Raw genomic sequence first — 19,911 nt, 5'->3', positions numbered from 1 at the left:
TAGCTCTGCACAAAAGACAAAGCTCTCTGTGAGCTCATTCCTGCTGGCATCTGGAGCCTTCTCTTGCAGCTTACAGATTTCCCAAATGCACTGTTCTTTTCCACACCTCTGTGACTTTTCCCTTGCTATCCCTTCGTCTCGGAATGCTCTTCCCTTTATTCTTTCAGCTGGAAAATTCTTCCCATATTTCAAAAGTGCATCGCATTCCTGCTTCCTGCTCCTCCTCTCTGCAAGTTTACTCACCTCTCCCGCTTACCTCGTCTCTTGGACTGCTTTGCCTCTGCCTCTGCCCAAGCCCAGGGACAGTGGCTTGGAGTCACCACTTTATACACACATCGATTAAACACTTATCACATGACACTCCATTATCCTCACATATTAAATTATTCAGATCCGTGCCTGTTCTCCCCTAGATTGAGTTCCCTACAGTTGAGGGCTACAGCTCTATTTACCCCTAGTATATTGCCTAGTATGTAGTAGATTTTCAAAATTAGGTGTCAAAAATAAAATATTAGCCCACCACCAATAACATCCAAACATTTTCTCAGCCTCCAGGGGAGGAATAATTGAGGTAGGATTTCTAGGCTTCAGGACATGTAAAACTTTTTTGTATTTGCAAAATTCCAGTGTAATTAACATGCAGGATTAGTTTCAGGTGTACAATATGGTGATTCAATGATTCCATACATTACTCGATGCTTCTCACAATACGTGTGCTCTTAATCCCCTTTACCTGTTTCGCCTGCCCCCTGCCTGCCCCCCTTGCCCCCAGTTTCCCTCTGGTAACCATAAGTTTGTTCTCGATTGTTGAGTCTGTTTTTTGTTTCTCTCTTTTTGTTTGATTTTGTTTCTTAAATTCCACATATGAGTGAAACCATGTGGTATTTATTTCTGACTTGACTTAGTATAATATACCCTCTAGATCCATCCATGTTGTTGGCAAAGGGCAAGACTTCATTTTTTATGACTCCGTAATATTCCATCGTGTATATATATATATATATATATCTATCACCTCTTCGTCTATTGATGGACACTTAGGTTGCTTTCATATCGTGGCTTTGGTAAATAATGAACTCAACATAAGGGTGCATATATCTTTTTGAATTAGTGGGGGGTTTTTTGTTGCTTATTTTGAAGTAAATACCTAGTAGTGGAATTTTTGGATCATGTGGTAGTTCTGTTTTTAGTTTCCTCAGGAACCTTCATGCTGTCATGCCCACCAACGGTGCGCGAGGGTTCCTTGATCTCTACAGTGTTGTCTTTGGGGCGTGTAATGTTTAGCTAATACCAAGGCACCTCGAGAAAGAGCTTCCATTCTTCTTTTCAACAGCATTTCACCTGTTATTTGAGATTTTATTTTTTAGTTTTTAGTTTTTTTTTTTTTTTAATTAAAAATCAATTTAGTTACCATACGTTGTAGTATTCGTTTCAGGGGTAGAACTCGGTGATTCATCAGTTGCATATAACACCCCGGGGCTCATTACGTCAAGCGCCCTCCTCGATGCCCGGGTCCCGAGCGTGAGCCCCGGGGCCGCTTTGCGTTAAGTGGTCGTGAGGCTGTGCCCGAGCAGGCAAGACGTGGCCCTCGGTGTCCTAGCCCGAGCGGAAGCGGCTCCGTTTATCAAGATGTAGTAGTACTATTGTATTCCATGGCCGTTCTTTTTGGACGTGAGGACTGTCCTGTCTACCTGGCGTGGCCGGGCGGGTGGCGAAGGCCCAGGCCCGGTGTGAAGGCCCAGGCCCGGGGATGATAGTGTCACCCTGCGTGCACCCGGCCGTTGAAGCGCCCTCTGCGGGCTTCTGGGTTTCCAGTGACCCTGAACCTTCGCTGCCCGGTTGTGCAGAGACGCTGAGGCCCGGGGAGGTGAGGGGCCGCCCGGAGCCCCCTGGGTAGTAGCCGCCAGAGCCGTTACTTGAGCTCCGTGTCTGGGTCGCGGCCCCTCACGGGTCTGTTACCTCGGCGCGGCCATGGCTGAGGGCCGAGGCGGCCTCCTTGCGTTGGAGTAATGCCCGGGCCTGTCGCCGACCGGTGGCTGCTGCAGCAGGGCGTGTGCTGCCGGGCGTCCCCGCGGCGGTGACAGACTTGGCCCCGTGTCCGCCTTCCCTCGCCGTCACACCCGGGCGCCCCTCGGGTTCCTGGCCGCTGCCCGCCCGCCGTGGGGGCCCCGGAGCAGGCGATGCCGGAGTCCGCGCGACCTGGTGACCTGGGGAGACTCTTGCCAGCCTTGGGGGTCGGGCCGGGATCCGCTCAGCTCCTCTGGAGGCCGGCCTCGAGCTCGCAGGCCCCTGTGGGCGGCAGCCCCAGTCCCGAAGGCCCAGGGATGGACCTTGTATGAAAGGGACATGGAGGGGGGCGTCCTCCTCACGTCAGCCCCAGAAGGCCCCTGAGGCGCTCACACAAGCAGCTCACCCGGCGCGTCGCCCAGATGCAAGCCGGCTCCAGCATCTCCTTCACTAGGGCCCGTGGAAAAGTCCATCTTGACCCGCATCCAGCTCAAGGGAAAGGAAAAATCCACTGGGAACTGAGGAGTGGATAAGCTTAAAAAAAAAAAAAAAATCCCCGAAAGTTCTAGCAGTGACTCCTTCAGGATTCCTTCTGAAACGGGGAGAGACTGTTCTTAACCACATGACACGTGTCTCAGAGTTCGGGTGCTTTGAGCCCCCCGCAGCCTACCATCCCCCCTGGGAAGCCCCCCCTTCGCAGAGTTCCAGGGGCTCCTTCCCGTTTCCAGCGGGCGAGTCCTCCCAGCAGCCCATTCGGGGAACTGGTGGGGAATCACCACCTGCGTCTTCAGTGGGCCTGTGACCCCCGCCCCTGATGGGGCCAAGCCGGTGATTGTGAGGACAGGAAATGGGTTTTATCATTCGGGCGTCTGCCCCGATCCTTGCCGCGGTTTCTTCATTGGCCGTCTCTGCTGCCGAGACAGCAGTTGCATTGACCCCACGCGTGAAGTGGGATATTCCACTTTTATTATTGTTTCTTACTGAGAGAATTAGACTCCCCTGACCCCTCCCGTGCTCTTCACTCCCTGAATTCAGGTGAACAATTCGAGAAATCTTGGTTTTACCAAATAATTATTAATGAAGAGACGCACTCCTCCCCTGATGCGATACGCCAATCTGGAAAACGTAGCCTATTTCTACTTTGAAGCCTATGTTTTATGGTAAATTTAATCCTATGGAATACACCGATAAACTCGATGACTTCATTAGAAGTAAAGTCACTGCTTACCCAGACGTATTTATAATAGATACCGATGTTAGTTGCCCTCAGAGTAATGTACCCGCCTTCGTGGATAAGTTATGGGGTCAAAAACTAGTAGGAAGTCATCAGCTCTCAATAAGTTTCTCAACGAAACTTAAAAAAAAAAAAAAAAAACAGATCGAGACAGTGGGTCAAGGTGTTTGCAGACACGTAGGCCGGTCGCACTACATCGAAGCTTGGGGTGAGTACCGAGAAAATGCTGTGGTGGGGAGCCCAGTTCTCATCATCTTAACCACACTGCTGCTGAGTCGGCCCTGTGGTTCAGGCCTGCCCCGGGCCCCCGAACATCCGGGCACCCGCCGTGAGACGGTCGCCCTCCTCCTGCCTGTTCCCGTAGCCTGAGCTCTGGCGGGCCGAGCCCGCGGCTTCTCCGCCCTGGGCCCGTCTCGCGGCGCCCCAGAGTGCCCTACCCACAGACTGCGTCCGGTAACACGTTTTATTCTGCTGCGAAGAGATGCAGTTCAGTGGTTCTCAAGTGCATTGACCATAACCATAGAAAGAAACACATTTTCCGTTGTAAACCAATGCACGTATGCACATGTACTGTAAGCCAAAGTTTAAAAAAGAAAAAAATATTGTCCTCATATATGGGGTGAGCTGCGAGCTCTGATATTTTCTATTCTACTCCATGCCATTTTATCCTGCTTAAAAATACTGGATGTGACCTTTAAAATAGATTTCACGACAAACTAATGGGTCACAGCCATCAACTTGACGCACACTACCTAGCACATGTTGGGAAAGGCTTATCCCACACCCACAGCACGGCCCTCCGTGGCATCTGCTCCCCGACCGCCACCCCATCCCCATGTTCCCGGCAGAGCTTTTGCTGCCCTCAGCTTCCTCGGAGACACCACCTGGGATGCCTGGCCAAGGTCCCCCAATAATCCCCTGTTTTCAACAAACATGATTTTCAAAGCAAGTGTGAATGTGGGGGAAGCCAAACTTCATTTTGCACCTACATTTTTTTCTTCTTTCTCTACACTGCCAACACCACAGGTGGTGCTAAAGGTAGACTACATTCCGGGTTGGGAGAGACCTAAAAGGAATGAAAACGTTCAGTTGGAAAAGTCGATGACTGTAAACTGCATTGCCTGTTCTCTTAATCCGAGGGAAAGTACCAAAAGACATGAAGCTCTTCCTGTGGGGTCTCCTTGTGGACAAACCCCAGTGTCTAGCTGTCCTCTCCTGTCCCCAAGTCTCCCTAGCTCCTCTTGTCTCTACACTCTGGACCTTCATCCCCTGGGGTTGTCCTAGGGACAATTGTAAATGCCACTGTCCCACCCTCCCATGGTCTCTGACACACTATTCATTTCTTGATTCTGAGTGAGCCTGCCTTACATACCCGAGAGAGATTTAAAATACCTCCGCACAGGGCCTCAGACCCAGAAATTCCCCCTCTGACTGCTCTGAGGTGGGGCTGGGGTGTTGTTTTTGAGCGTTCCCAGGTGTTTCTAAAGAACAGCCAGGGTGGAGCAACCTGGGATGGACCGGACCCCCTGGGGAACTTCAGGAAGGAAACAGGGAGTGGGTATGGTATCGGGTTCGGTTCTCTTCAAGATGCTCTCCCCACTTGCAGAAGCACAAGGAGTACTTCTCTTGATAACGTAGTTGGGAGCCATTTCTCCCAAAGATAAATTATTAATTATTAGAGTCCGTGCAGTTTACATACACATACATGGAACACAATCCCCCCAGACTCCGTCTGTTCTGAAGAATTGTGTCTGCCTCCCTCCCCACACCCTGTCATTCAACATCTACCTTCCAGCTTGTGAACTTAGATCTTCCTGCATTAAATGGGCTCCCAACATGGAGCTCTCTAGCTGCTACCATTTTTGTCTTTCTCAAATTTAAGGATTAAGGTTTAATCCTTAAACCTAAGGATTCTGGTTAAAATTCAGTAGGTCTGGGAAGGAGTCCCAGATTCTGCATTCCTAACAAGTTTTCAGATGATGTGGATGCTGCCTTAGGCCTTAGAACAATTGAGCTGCTGGTCAGAGAGCCCCTGTGGACCTCTGTAAGCGTGTGGGCAGCCACATGGGGGTTTATGAGGAGGAGGAGGAGGAGGACTCAGAGACCTGGGCACAGAGGAGAGAGTGTAGCCAGGCCTCTCTGGCTACAGAGAAGCTTCCTTCAGCGAATCGGCTTCCTAGGTCGGGGCCCTTTCAGTGTCCTCAGCTGATGGGAGAGCACGGGGCTTGCTGGAAAGTCCCCAGTGGGCTCGGACTCCAGCTGAGACCTTCCCTCTTGGCTGCCTTGGCTGACTGACTGCAGGGCTGGCTCTGATGGCATCGAAAGCATGTGGCTTAGGCCCTAGCATGTTCACGACTGGAGAATTTAATAAACCCAGGGAGCAAACACCAGTGACTATACAAAAAGGCTCCTTATTTAGAGTGATGCATGATGGCTAATTTACTTAAATATGCAGGTCAAGAAATACAAAGAAGTCAAAGAAAACAACTTGTAAGTGGAAAAACGTATCCTGCCTCTTCTTACTGGAGGGTGAAGATCTGCTTTGACGTGGTTAGCTTCCTCTCGATGTTTTTAACAGTGAATGCCCTGGCTGAGATACTACACGAACACTTTCCGATTCAGTCATTTGCTAGCACCTCAGGGTCTTGGAGCTATCTGATCTTCTATGATGGGCAATCCATCATCTTCTAGAATGGCCTGGAGAAACCCTTTTTCAGAACACAGCTGCTTTTCACCTTTTGGTGCTCTCAGTAGAGCTTGTTTTAGCCAGAAACACCCAAAGCTGCTTTTTATTAGAAAAATCTGTTATCATTTCCTCTTAAATTTATTTCTCCCTGGTTAACTTGTTAAAGGAGTCCTTTATGTGAGCCACAAATAACATAGGATTGTAAAGAAAAGGACCATTTCCCTTAATAAAAATAAACTCTGTCATCTAAGATTGGAAAGAAGGGGAAATCTACCTTGAAGAAGAAAACTGCTTGACTTCCCAGCCCAGATTGTTCCTTGCTCTGGTTCTGTCCTTCCCTGACAAGAGCAACTTTCTCCTGGAAACTACCGCTAGCTGCCATTGACCAGGCACCCCTTGCCCACAGGTCTTTGGTGTTGAGTGCTACTTCTTAACGTTATTGCCACATGTGTAACCACGAGTGTACCTATGATCTTCTCAGAGACATAGCTGAAAAGATGAGAATATTTAAACAGGCCTTTAATCCAGGGCAGTGAATCACAAATTGGAGGGCCCATTTAATACCTGATAACAAGGTCCTAATCCCAAAGGTCCTGATTTGCTACATCTAGGATGATTCTGTTCTCACCAAAGACTGCACTTTGTGAAACACTGGCTAAGAGATAAAAAAAATAAAAATAAAAATAAAATAACTGAGAAAAGAGCATACAACTAAATAGGATCGGGTTATAAATTTGTACTCTGAGAGCCGATCCCATCTACATCCAAGTCCAGCCCTCTGCTCACCACTAATTCTAGAGCCAGAGGATAAGCTCCAGAAACAGAGACTTCTTTGTTCCCTCCTGTCCAAGGCTAGTTGTCCAAGTTCTGAAGCCCAGCCTTTTTCTTGGATAGTTGGTAATAATGCCCTCTGTTTCTTCAAAGGCCTCACCCTCTGCTGGAAGGGGGGGTCCCATATCCCATTGAGTCAAAGGAACAATCACATCTGAATCCAACACTATATACCTAATAATTGTTCAAGAAAGAGAAAAAAATAGTGTCCATTAAAGTGGGACAAGGGTGCCCACAGGTCATTGAAGGATAAATCAGGTTTACAAGATCCCACAACTACTGAATGGTTAACCAAAATATTTATTTGGTTATGAGTTTTTGCTTCTTCCACCTTATTTGGCTGATCGCCCCAAATACTCTCTATCCTTCATGGTGAAAATGGAAAATTTACCTTTTTGGCACCCATACACGGCACTCCAGAAGTATGGCCTCTTCCCAGAGCACACATTCTAAACAGGCTGAATGAACTAAAATTGTTCCTATGCATTTTACCCTATAATAAATAATAGGCTGCCTCAAATCTTTCCTAGAAGGAGAAGTATAAACAAATAAATGGCATAATTTGTTTTATTTATTTGTACTTTAATTGCATGCTGTGCTCAGCAAGCAGTGGATCAGATTCAGAAGGCGCTATAATTCTCCTTTTCCCGGTGACAAAGGGGAAAAACAAATTACTCCATTAATAATGTATGTTTGGGAGAAGAAAAGTGAATGGAGGTTTTAAAAATAAATGTACCAGTTTTAAAGTTGAGTTTTAATTTGGTTGCTTTGTTATCATCATGTTTCCCAATTCTCAAAGTTCCTTACGTAATTGAGAATAAAGAAATACCCTATCTTCGGTCACATGTGGTGGTAACATGAAGAGACACTCAAGTTCACGGAGACTCGAGCTCTGGAATTTGAGATTATGGAACTTGAATTTATTTATTTATTTATTTTTAAAGATTTTATTTATTTATTCATGAGAGAGAGAGAGGCAGAGACACAGAGGGAGAAGCAGGCTCCATGCAGGGAGCCCGATGCGGGACTCAATCCCGGGTCTCCAGGATCACGCCTTGGGCTGAAGGCAGGTGATAAACCACTGAGCCACCTGGGCTGCCCATGGAACTTGAATTGAAAACAGATTTATGGATTTGGGAACACACTTGGGCCTACGAAACAAAAATACTTTTTAGATTGAGGATATTCCATTTGAGTTCCCTGGGCCCAAGGTAATAGAAACGTGAAATGTTGGCATTATGACATTTTGCTGGAACAAACTGTAATAGAAGCAGGGTTGATAAGTTGGTCCTAGCGCTGGAGCAGGGTTTTAGCCATTTAGTTGCTGGATGGTAGGGACGGATAGAAGGGAAGGGTGATTGCTGGGATGTGGTGGTTGGGACACTTGGGGAGAGGTTGAGGCAAGGACTCCTTACTGACTAACTGGGAAATTTAGTGTCAGAATATTCTCTACCAACCCTAATTTGAACTAGAAACAGAAGACTCATTACCAACTTTAGCCTCTAGATGAAAGAAAGGAAAATAGAAAAGACAAAGAAAAAAAAAGAGAGAGGCAAATAAGCCGATGAGCCTATCTGGCGCAGTGCTCCTGGGTGGCATCTCACCACAGAGCTAACTGAATTAAATCCAGTTCTGCTAAGCCAGATTTTTGCAGCCATCTCATCGTTCTGAAGGAACAAACAGAGGAGTGCATGCTGCAGTTAAATGAACGTAAGCGCTTCCCCTTTCTGAAACAACAGTGATGGATTTGCCCTGTTCTGGTCTGATCCATCCTTTTCCATGTTCGTGTGGCTAATTATATGGTCTGGAGTAGTTCTTAGCAAAGAGCTCTTAGAGGTGACATCTGAAAGGAAATAAGGCAAAGCAACTACAGTGTAAGCTCTACATTTTGTTATTTTTGAACCGGTAGGAGAGAAGTTCAGAGGAAATCATGTAAGTTATAGTATAAGAAGTGCTGATGTATTTGTGGTCCCTGAAAAGCTATGGTCACATCATAGTCGGCGAGGAAATAAATTAGCGGGAGCATCCTCTCTCCCAAGTAAGGAACAAGCCACACTTCATTAAGGAGAGGTGCGCCCGGTGGAAGCAGCACGGCTGTGGTCTGTTGTTGAGCAAGATTGAAGTTCCCATTGTGACATCGTCTCTTAAATGCTTTATAATGAGAAGAAATCTTAGTGTGTTTTTTTTTTTCCTCAACACTTATGCTAAGCCTCAGGGTTGGCCCAAGAATTAAATAAAATAATATATGTAAATGATCTTATTCATAGTAAGTGACTATCTAATGCTAGCTCTGATAATCATCAAAAAATGAAGAAGTCAAATGTAAAGGAGTCTAGGAAAAAGGCAGAAGTTGATTCATGTTACAGAGACCTTTTTTTTTTTCCTGTTACAGCCTTTACGTTAATTCATCAGATGAATTTTCAGACCTCTTGCCCACCTGGTTCTGTATTGTCAGTTGGCCATGGCTTTAAAATTTATGAGTAGAGTGATCAGAGTGATAGAATAAACCCAACTCTCCTACTGAGAGAGAGAGAGAGAGAGAACCAAAATGGCATTATTTTCTTTTCAGAGTACATCTCTTTTTTTTTTTTAATTTTTATTTATTTATGATAGTCACAGAAAGAGAGAGAGAGAGAGAGAGAGAGGCAGAGACACAGTCAGAGGGAGAAGCAGGCTCCATGCACCGGGAGCCCGATGTGGGATTCGATCCCGGGTCTCCAGGATCGCGCCAAACCGCTGCGCCACCCAGGGTTCCCAGAGTACATCTCTTATAAGGTATTCCACGTCTACGTGGCATAAATATTTAAGGATCCTGGAAAAAATCCTGAACAGGAGACATGTATTTGTTCATGTTTTACTGGTCAGGTTAAAAAAAAAAAGGTGGCACAAGTTTTAATAACTCTAAAAGCCAAAGACAAATGAAAAGACATTTAGGCTCAAGGACCAGGCAAAAAGTGGGATCCAGTGTTTGGAATGTGACAAAGAAAGCAGAGGAGACAAGAAAAACAGGGCTGAAATAATCCTACGAGGAACGAGACCATTGGCCACATCTCTCTCAGCTCAACTACCGTTTTCACCCCCTGCAAGTCAACCCCCACAGGTGCGCTGGGCCCCCACTGCTGGCTGCTGGGGAGCAGGTCAAGTCCCTGCAGGCTCCTAGGACTCAGAGATGCCTCGGTCTCTGATGGACTTGTCAGCGCCGAGAGCCTGACTCATTGGAGAGAGTTGGAGAAGCAGCAGAATTGGGCTCATTCGCTTTCATGTAAGAGACTGATCCGCAGTCAGCACGTTACGTACAGAAATGTATCCATCGTAGCATTTTATTGCCTCTGTGAAAAGATCAGTCAAAACGGCACTTAAGGAATCTGGACGTTTCAAACCTTCAAGATCTTTCACGGGTTCACATAACTAATTCAGAGAGCTTGTCTGTCATTTCTGAGTGGTATTTTTCTTTAAACATTACTTTCTAGTTCTTCAAAGTCTTGACCTTTAAATTGTTTCATGATTCCTATATCTTCAAATGCTTTAGAGTAACGTGGTGTTTCCGTGAGTTTTCCACGGGAAATTCTCAATGTGTGTAGGATGCATCTAACAGGCGATGTCAATGAGACAGGAAGAGGAATCAGGAGGATTCTGGCCCATTCTTTGTTCTTGTTCTTTTTTTTTTCTTTTCTTTTTTTGTATTCAAGAAATATATCAGGACCGTCAATCTACCAAAGAGCCAGACGTTCTAGACCCTGGGGAGACAGGATACACAGGGTCCCCGTTCTCCACATATAAGCAAGCAAAAAGAAATCCATTAATGAAAGGACGTAGGGAGTGGTAAGAGCTAGAACAGAGAAAAAAACAACAGGGGGGGCATAGAAAAAAGCCACAGGAGGAGACTTAGTTTGAGATAGGGTGCTTGGGGGGCGCTTTTTGAAGCTGTGACATTTAAGCTGAGGTCTAAAAATGAGATAGTCCAGAGTGGGAGGGAAAGCATCCAGATAGTAGACACATATATGCAAAGGTCATGAGTAAAGAAGTTGGCGTGGGAGAATGGCTTGGAGAGAGGGGTGCAGGGGGAGAAGCAGACCAGACGAGGGGCGCTTGCTACCGTCCAGGCAAGAGATGCTAGTGGTTCGATTAGGGTGGTGGCGGCAGAGAGTCAGGGCGGCTGTCAGAATCGAGAGTTAGATCGGAGGTGGAATGACATTTCTCGCTGGCAAATTGGGCATGAGATAGCCTTCCCTGCTTTCTGGCCTGAGTAACTAGGAAGATGGTGGTGTCATTTACTGGGCTGAGGAACACGTTTTAGAGGAAAAAAAAAAAAAAATAAGAGGTGCATTCTGGACTTGTGGGGTTGAGAAGTCTACATGACAAGCAGGACTATAAGGAAACCGTGCGCTTGTGTCTGAAGCTCAGAGGAGCGCTCTGATCTGAAGAAGTAACTTTGGGAGTCATCAGGGTAAATTCCATATTGTTATGGAACCCACAGGAATGGGTGTGATTCCCCACGAGGCCTGTAATTAGATGGGGCCTCCACTGAGTGAAGGTAAAGGAGCTTCCTTTTAGGGGATCTATCGTTGGTGAGCCTCTCTGTTTCAGAAGCTCAACTTAAAAATGAGTATTTATGGAGAGTCCTTCTATTCCCCGGGGCCCTCCAGCACCTTCCTCTGGACTAAGGACTTTCATTAGATGATGTTCCCAGCCCCACTGAAGCTCATGATGAGGAACCGCATGAGGAACTCCTCCCGGTGTTTACCGTAGGGATGTTGTGAGGGTCCTGTGGATTATGCTGCACCAGAGGGCATGAACTCACATCCAGATTTAAGATCCATTTCATTCTGCCAAGCATAGGGATTTTAAATATTTTAACTGTATTATTTAAACCAGACAAGCATGTGTTGTGTAAATAGCCTCAGTACCCTTCACTCCCTATTGCATACCCAGCTGCTTTTCTCCTTTTTGTTACCTGCCCCCACCCCTGCCCTCCATAGCCCCATGGAGGCAGCATTTGCGTTTGCTGCCCCTGCCTTTGCACAGTGTGGTGACAAGGGTGGTGGTGGTGATATCGAGGACAGCATGGTGAGGAACGGTGGCGATGATGACCATGTACTGAGCGCTCCGTGTCAGACGTTGCTCTGAGCTCTTCATGTCTACTCATAACGACCCAATGACCCTATGAGGCAGCTGAGGTGTTCCCCATTTCCCAGATGAGGAAATCGAGGCACACAGGGAAGTTAAGTACCTTGTGCTTGGTTATACGGCTCCTGAACTCTTAAACACTTCGTTATACCACATCAACTAATGGAAATGGTAATCCGTCCTAGAGGCACTAATGTGTCCTTGTGAGATCATCTGGGGACAAGTGGAGGAAAGACAAAAGGAGAGAAATCTTGAAGCGGTACCTTCATGTCATGGTCCAGCCAATGATGGGACTCAGCAGCAACTACCTTCTCTGCCTCTCGTCCCGCCCTGAATGACCTGCAGCCCATGAGTAGGCCCGTTCCCATTGCACGGGAGGTCGTAGCAAAGTCCCCAGTTTAAACAGCTGCTGGTTTCCCAAGTACCTTCTAAAGAGGAAGAGATAATCAGTAGCATCGAGGGAGTTGGCGACCTTCTACCCCACGGCTTCTGCTTCACGTTTTCCAGCTGCTGCTAGGAAAGAAGAAATCTTTAATTTTCAGTTCCTACTGAGTTCCTTCCTCTTCTAATTTCTTGGTCTCCCTATTATTTCCTACGTAGGCTAAGCCCTACTGCAGTTAGCTAAACAATTTCTGGACTTGTTAAGGCAGAGATCACTTGGGATTCTGTTTATCTTTTTAAAACTATTTTCAAAACGCAGAGCTGAACGTTCTGTGTCCCACGTGCCAACGTTTGGATGCTTGTTATTTTTATGTTAATGTTACCTGCGTCTGCTAACACTTTATTCTTTAAAACAAAACAAAAACCGTAGTAGGCAGGGACCATGTCAGGATGATGAAACTTTGGCTCAGTGCTGGGCACACAGGAATATGAGTTTGTTTGTTTTTAATTTTAAATAAATGAGATAAAAAGGTGAATTCATGAACCGATCAGTTAAGGAAGGCAACTCACTTCTCGGGGAGACACTCTTCCTGGGAAAGGAGTGTTCTCCATACATTCAGGAGAATTGTTTAAAATTCTTGGAGATTAAGTGGGAGAAAAAAAGGAATTCAAATTCCTTCATAGCCGTCGCCTCCTGAGGATGAGCAAATAATAAAGACCGAGCATTTCAGAAGTGAGGACGTAAGCCCACGAAGATCCAGGTTTTGAGTCCCCAGAATTCCCAGGAACACGGTATGTGTGTGGCGCCAGAGACCCTGTACCCCAACTTCGACTTGAGCGTTCAGTAACCTGGCTGAGCTAGAGAATTCCGGGAGGCCCGGGAGCAGGACAGGGACCCGCAGTGGGGACGCCGTGTCCCAGGCCTCGGGGGGCGATGCGGGCGGCGAGGCTAGGTGCTCGGGCAGGAGAGCAGCTTTAGGGGGCGGGCTGGGCACCCCAGATGGGAGCAGCGCCCACGCCAGGCTACCCCTGCTCGGATGCTGGGTCTGGCCGCCTGCGCTCCCCCGTTGCCGAAGAGCTGCTTACGTGATTCCAGCACATTCCCCCCAGGGAGACCCCTGCTACGAACAGCTGTTAGGTCGGGCACCACCTGTAAGACGAGTTAGAAGGGGAGGGAAACTGTGTCCACGGAGTGACTCCTGTTCAGGCGGGCGGCTGTGCTCCGCTTCCCGCAGCTTGAGCTTCCGTCCTCTCACGGGCGCCCATCTCCTCCCCCTTCTTGTCTGTCCTTTTCTCCTTCTCTTCCGTTTTTCTTTTCTCAGACCTTCGTTGAGCCTCTGCTGTGTGCCGGGCAGGTGCTGGGGCCCAGGCGGACGAGGACGAGTCTCACCCAGACCCGGCCTCAAGACGGTCATGGTCGTTAGGTCATATTCGTTGTCTACTGCTGTGCAACAAATCACTCTGAAATTTAGTGGCTTATTTTTTTTTAACTGAGCATTTTTAAAAAATATTTTTATTTATTCATGAGACAGATAGATGAGAGAGAGAGAGAGAGAGGCAGAAACACAGGCAGAGGGAGAAGCAGGCTCCATGCAGGGAGCCTGACATGGGACTCGATCCCGGGTCTCCAGGATCAGGCCCTGGGCCAAAGGCGGCACTAAACCACTGAGCCACCCAGGCTGCCCAAATTTAGTGGCTTAAAACCACATGTATTTTCTCATAGTTTCCGGGGATCAAGAATCCAGGGGCAGCCGAGGTGGGTCCTCTGGCTCAGGGCATCTTGGGAGCCGACACACCCAGTGTAGGTCTGGGCACCGTCCTCTCCAGGCCCAGCTGGCACAAGAGCCACTTCCAGGCTCACTCGTGTTATTCTTGGCGGGCTTGCGCATGTGGTGGCTGCTTGTTGGCTGTTGGCCAGAGGCCTCCTTCATTTCCTTGCCGCGTAGGCCTGTCTACACTGCATGGAAGCTGGCTTCCATCAGAGTGAGCGAGCAAGAGATGGGGCGAAGAAGCCGTCACTTCACTGTATTCTGTTTGATAGGAACCTGTCTCTGGGGCCAGACTCCCCTCAAAGGGAGGGGCCGGGTTACACACGGTGTGAACCCTGGGAGGCAGGGGTCACCGGAGGCCGCCGGCCAGGGCAGTGTTTCCATGGCGGCTTTTAAAACCTTTCAGCCCCAAATCATCTGGCCCCAACACATCCATGACCCTTTCCTAAAGCTGCGGTTAGGAAGGCAGGTGAGGAAGTTTAAGGAGCATTAGAATAAAGCCCAACGACAGAATAAAGGTAACTTATTATTCCTGTTTTCCGACTTTGCCAGAACTTACGTCCCAGGTTTCCGTCTCTAATGGAGAATTGGGATGGCCTCACCCATCCTGTCCACGCAGATCCTTCCCCCCACCCCCTGGTTCCAGCCAGGCAGGTAGAGTCCTCAGTAGTCAGCTCAATATGCCTCCCTATTTAGTTACAGAGAAACTAAGACATTATGACTTGTGATGTGTCTACTTGACTCAATACTTCGTGATCAGCTTTCCCACCAGCAAAACCTGCAGCTTCAAGAATACAGCTCACACACGATACCCAAATGGGAGATTTCCACTCAGGAATCTAGCCCACGAGCCCGGGTGTTATTCATGCATCGCGTCAGATGAGAGAGAGTCTGAAGGCACCCCTAATTGGCTGCCTTGGGATAACGCTTTTCAGATGAAGTCGATTGATCTCTCCGTGTCTGCTAGACCTGAGTTATAGCCACTCGTGTTTCAGTCTAAAAGATTAATAACGTATCCTACAAATGGATCCTGCAGTACAATTTAAGATTTTTAAGAGAGCATATTCACACCCATGTCATCATTTTCGAAGGAAAGGAATGCAGATTGGAAATAACCTGAATATTTTTCAACAGAATGCAGATATGTCACCAAAGAATCTACTATTTTATTATACACGTTGCCAACATTGAAATGAGACCCACGTCCTTAGAGTGTGACTTAGTCTCATAAACATTAATGCGGTGGCCCTCGGAAGTCCCCCAAGGGGTAGGTCACAGGCCGTGTCTGAGGTAAAGGAGATGTTCGTGCTGCCTAGACGGCTTCCTCGCTCATGTTCAGTGCTCCACTCGCCTTCTTGAGAAACCATGAGCTCCGCATGTGATGACTACCTTAGAAGTCCCTGTTCATTGAAATACTGCAGCAAATTTATGGTGGAGTTTTCTTTAGTACAAAAATAAATAGTCTATGGCTCAAAACTTAGAATTTTATTGCAAATTTTGTCAAAGAGTGAATTTGTCTCCGTGGTCAAAACTGAGTTTAGGAGTCTTCCGTACGATATGTGTGTGTTTTTTTAATACATCTATCTACAGTCACGGGGGGGGGGGATTTTTGAGATCTTAGAACCTCCGTCATTATTATTTTGTTATTCTAAAGTACGTGGTATTTCATACTGCAGAAAATGTGACCCCAAGTTGGGAATCACTGAAGAAAAACACAGGAAACTGTCTTAATCCATCGCTTAGGGAGGGCGTGAAAAACGACGAGCATGGACACTTTTCACACTGCAAAACCGACTTCCACAATGCACGAGGGAAGGTTAAGGGGTGACCACAAAAAATAAATCCTGCCTTCATATTTCATATATGGCCATTTCTTCCAGAGCTCATTTAAAGTTGTTATTATTCCCTTGATTCTGTTAGCACAATAGACGCACCTGCCACCGTGAATCCGTTGGCCAGTCTGAGAAGAGGCTCATCCCGCAACAAGTAGGAACTCTGAAGGGGGAGACGTGGGTAGAAAAGAAAGTCGTGATATTTGAGCCATAGAAATATTTTTAGGAGAAAACTAAGAATTGCGTTTCTTGTTGTCTGTATGGCAGAGCAATGTTTCACAAACCTAGTGACTCTGCCTTGAGTGTGGTACAAGATTTTTACTATTTTCTCATTCATACAGCTTCTTAAAACACCACCAAAGCCTGGTTCTGATGCTCACAGTACCGTTTGATATGTTTTAATAAATTGCAGGAAGTTTTATAGACAGGATTCCCCTAATAGAAATATAATGAAACTACATGTGTAATTTAAAATTTTCTAGGAGACATGTTAAAAAAAATGTAAAAGTAGGTGATACCATTTTAATAATATGTTTTAGTTAATCCACCATATCCATAATACTGCTATTTTGATGTATAACAAATACAAAAATTATTGAGATATTTTGTGTTATTTTTTCATACTAAACCTTCAAAATCTGGTGGGTATTTCAGGGCACTAAAATACTGTTTGGCTCAGTCAGTAGAGCACGTGATACTCAATTTCAGGGTTGTGAGTTCAAGCCCCATATTGGGCATGGAGCCTACTTTAAAAAAAAAAAAACACTCAATTTGGATGTTAGATTTTTTTTTTTTTTAGTTACATGGACAACACTTATCTGTAACACCTCAAATGGTGGCTTTTATTTTTTCTTTCCTTTTTTTTTTAAATTTAAATTCAATTTGCCAATATTTAACACCCAGTGCTCATCTCATCAAGTGCCTTCCTCAGTGCCCATCACCCAGTTACCCCATCCCCCCATTCATCTCCCCTCCTGAAACCCTTTGTTGGAGAGGATTTGGAGAAAGGGGAACCCTCATGCACTGTTGGATGTTAAATTTTTATCAGAAGCCCTTAATCTGTATTTAAATTTCATAAAATTTACATTTGAAAGTTTGCTCACTTTTCCAAGGTGTTCCAGACATACTTAGGATAGCTGAATTGAGTGCCCATTTTTAAAGCTTAATCAAAATTAATATTTAAAATTCAGTTTCTCAGTTGCACTAGCTACGTTTCAAGTGAACAATAGCCACATGTGGCTAATAGCTATCATGTTAGACACAACAGTCTTAAAATAATAAAACTTTTCATCCTTGGAGCCACCATGATTCTCCCTGCAGATGGATTTTTTTTTTTTACCTTGCCAAATAATCTCTACTTGTTTGATGTTTGTTATCCTCATAGTATTGTTTTTAACAAAGGACACCAAGATGTGTGAAATTGGTCTTTAACATTTTTTAAAATTTAATTTTAATCCCAGTATAGTTAACATACAATTTTATACTAGTTTCAAGTGTATAATATAGTGATTTAACAATATACATTACTTACTGCTTATCATGATAAGTATCTTAATCCCCTTCACCTATTTTACCCATACCCCCCGACCCAACTCCCCTATGGTAAGCATCAGTTTGTTTTCTATAGTCGAGTATGTTTTTTGGCTTGTCCATTTTGTTTTGTTTCTTAAATTCCATATATGAGTGAAATTCTATAGTATTTGTCTTTCTTTCATTTCAGTTAGCATCATATCCTATAGGTCCATCCATATTGTTGCAAATGGCAAAATTTCTTTCCTTCTGTGGCTGAATAATATTTCATTATATACATACACCACCTTTTCTTAATCCATTCATCTACTGATGGATGCTTGAGTTACCTCCATAATTTGGCCATTGTAAGTAATGCAGCATAAACTGAGGTGCATAAATATCTTCAAATTAGTGTTTTCATATTCTTCGGGTAAATACCTAGTAGTGGAATTACTGGATCATATGGTAATTCTGTTTTTAATTTTTTGAAGATCTTCCATGTTGTTTTCCACAGTGGCTGCACCTGTTTGCATTCCAACCAATCATGCAAAAGGGTTCCTTTTTCTCCACATTCTTGCCAACACTTGTTTTTTTGTGTTGTTGATTTTAGCCCGTCTGCCAGGTGTGTGGTGTTATCTCATTGTGGTTTTGATTTGCATCTCCCTGGTGATGAGTGATGTTGGGCATCCTCTCATGTGTCTGTTGACCATCTGGATGTCTCTTAGGAGAAATGTCTGTTCATATCTTGTGCCCGTTTTTTAAATTGCATTGTTTTTTGGTGTTGAGTTGTATAAACTCTATATAACTTGGATACTAACCTTTTATCAGATATATCATTTGCAAACATTTTCTCCCATTCAGTAGGTTGTCTTTTAGTTCTGTTGATTGTTTCCTTTACTGTGCATAAGATTTTTATTTTAATGCAGTCCCAATAGTTTATTTTTGCTTTTGTTTCCCTTGCCTTGGAGATGTATCTAGAAAAATGTTGCTACAACCTAGGTCAGGGAAGTTACTGCCTGTGTTCTAGGATTTTTATGGTGTCAGGTCTCATATTTAGGTCTTTAAGCCAATTTGCATTTATTATTTTGTGTGATATAAGAAAGTGGTCTAGTTTGATTGCTTTGCATGTTACTGTACAGTTTTCCTACCATCATTTGTTGAAGAAACTTTTTTTTCCATTGCATATTCTTGCCTGCTTTGCTGAAGATGAATTGACTATACAATCGTGGGTTAATTTCTGGGCTGTCTATTCTGTTCCATTGATCTATGTATATACGACAATTCTGCAGTATATCCTGAAATCTAGGATCGTAATGCCTCCAGTTCTTCTTTCTCAAGTTGCTTTGACTATTCAGGGCCTTTTGTGGTTCTGTATAAATCTTAGGATTATTCTAGTTCTGTGGAAAAAAGTGCTGTTGGTACTTTGATATGGATTGCATTAAACCTGTAGATTGCTTTGTGTAGTATGGACATTTTAGCAATAATGTGGTCTTTCAATCCATGAGCTTGGGTGATCTTTCCATTTGTTTGTGTCATCTTCAGTTTCTTTGATCTGTGTTCTGAGGTTTTCAGAGTACAGCTATTTCACCTCCTTGGTTAAGTTTATGCCTAAGTATTTTTATTATTTTTGGTGCAATTGTAAATAGAATTATTTTCTTAATTTCTCTTTTTGTGATTTCATTATTAGTGGATAAGAATGCAATGGATCTCTGTATATTGATTTTGTATCCTATGGCCTTACTAAAGTCATTTATCAGTTCTAGTTCTTTTTTGGTGGAGTCTTTAGGATTTTCTTTTTTTTTTTTAAGATTTTATTTTTAAACTTTTTTTTTAAATTTTTATTTATTTATGATAGTCACAGAAAGAGAGAGAGAGAGAGGCAGAGACACAGGCAGAGGGAGAAGCAGGCTCCATGCACTGGGAGCCCGACGTGGGACTCGATCCCGGGTCTTCAGGATCGCGCCCTGGGCCAAAGGCAGGCGCCAAACCGCTGCGCCACCCAGGGATCCCTAAGATTTTATTTATTCATGAGAGACACAGAGAGAGAGAGGTAGAGACATAGGCAGAGGGAGAAGCAGGGAGCCCGATGTGGGACTCCAGGATCACGCCTTGGGCCGAAGGTGGGGCTAAACCGCTGAGCCAAACGAGCTGCCCTAGGATTTTCTATATATGGCATCATATCATCTGTAAACAGTGACCATTTTACTTCTCAATTTGGATGCCTTTTTTGCTTGTCATATTGCTGAGGCTAGGACTTCCAGTACTATGTTGAATAAAAGTGGTGAGAGTAGACATCTTTATTTTGTTCCTGATGTTAAGGGAAAAGCTCTGTTTTTCACCATTGAGTATGATGCTACCTGTGGGTTTGTTATATATGGCCTTTAATATGTTGAGGTATAGCCTATTTTGTTGAGCGTTTGTTTTTTATCATAAATGGATGTTGCATTTTGTCAAATCTTTTTCTGCATCTATTGAAATGATCATATGGTTTTCATCCTGTTTATGTGATGTATTACATTGATTGATTTGCAA

At 45.0% G+C, this 19,911-nt stretch overlaps 1 protein-coding gene and 1 long non-coding RNA gene across 5 annotated transcripts in view; both read left to right on the top strand.

Moving 5' to 3' along the window:
* Positions 1-15,498, top strand: part of LOC140613781 (uncharacterized) — a 32,510-nt gene extending 17,012 nt beyond the window's left edge. The window contains exon 3 of the long non-coding RNA XR_012014637.1: positions 15,170-15,498. This is a non-coding gene — a long non-coding RNA (uncharacterized lncRNA). The remainder of the gene's footprint in view (positions 1-15,169) is intronic.
* KCNAB1 (potassium voltage-gated channel subfamily A regulatory beta subunit 1) overlaps positions 1-19,911 on the top strand; it is a 359,203-nt gene that overhangs the window by 175,651 nt on the left and 163,641 nt on the right. The gene's annotated exons all lie outside the window — the stretch shown is intronic.

Source organism: Canis lupus, chromosome 22 (genome assembly GCF_048164855.1).
Source record: "Canis lupus baileyi chromosome 22, mCanLup2.hap1, whole genome shotgun sequence".
Taxonomy (NCBI): Eukaryota; Metazoa; Chordata; class Mammalia; order Carnivora; family Canidae; genus Canis; species Canis lupus.
Note: the sequence above shows the minus strand (reverse complement) of the source record. Positions and strands in the feature narration are given on the sequence as shown.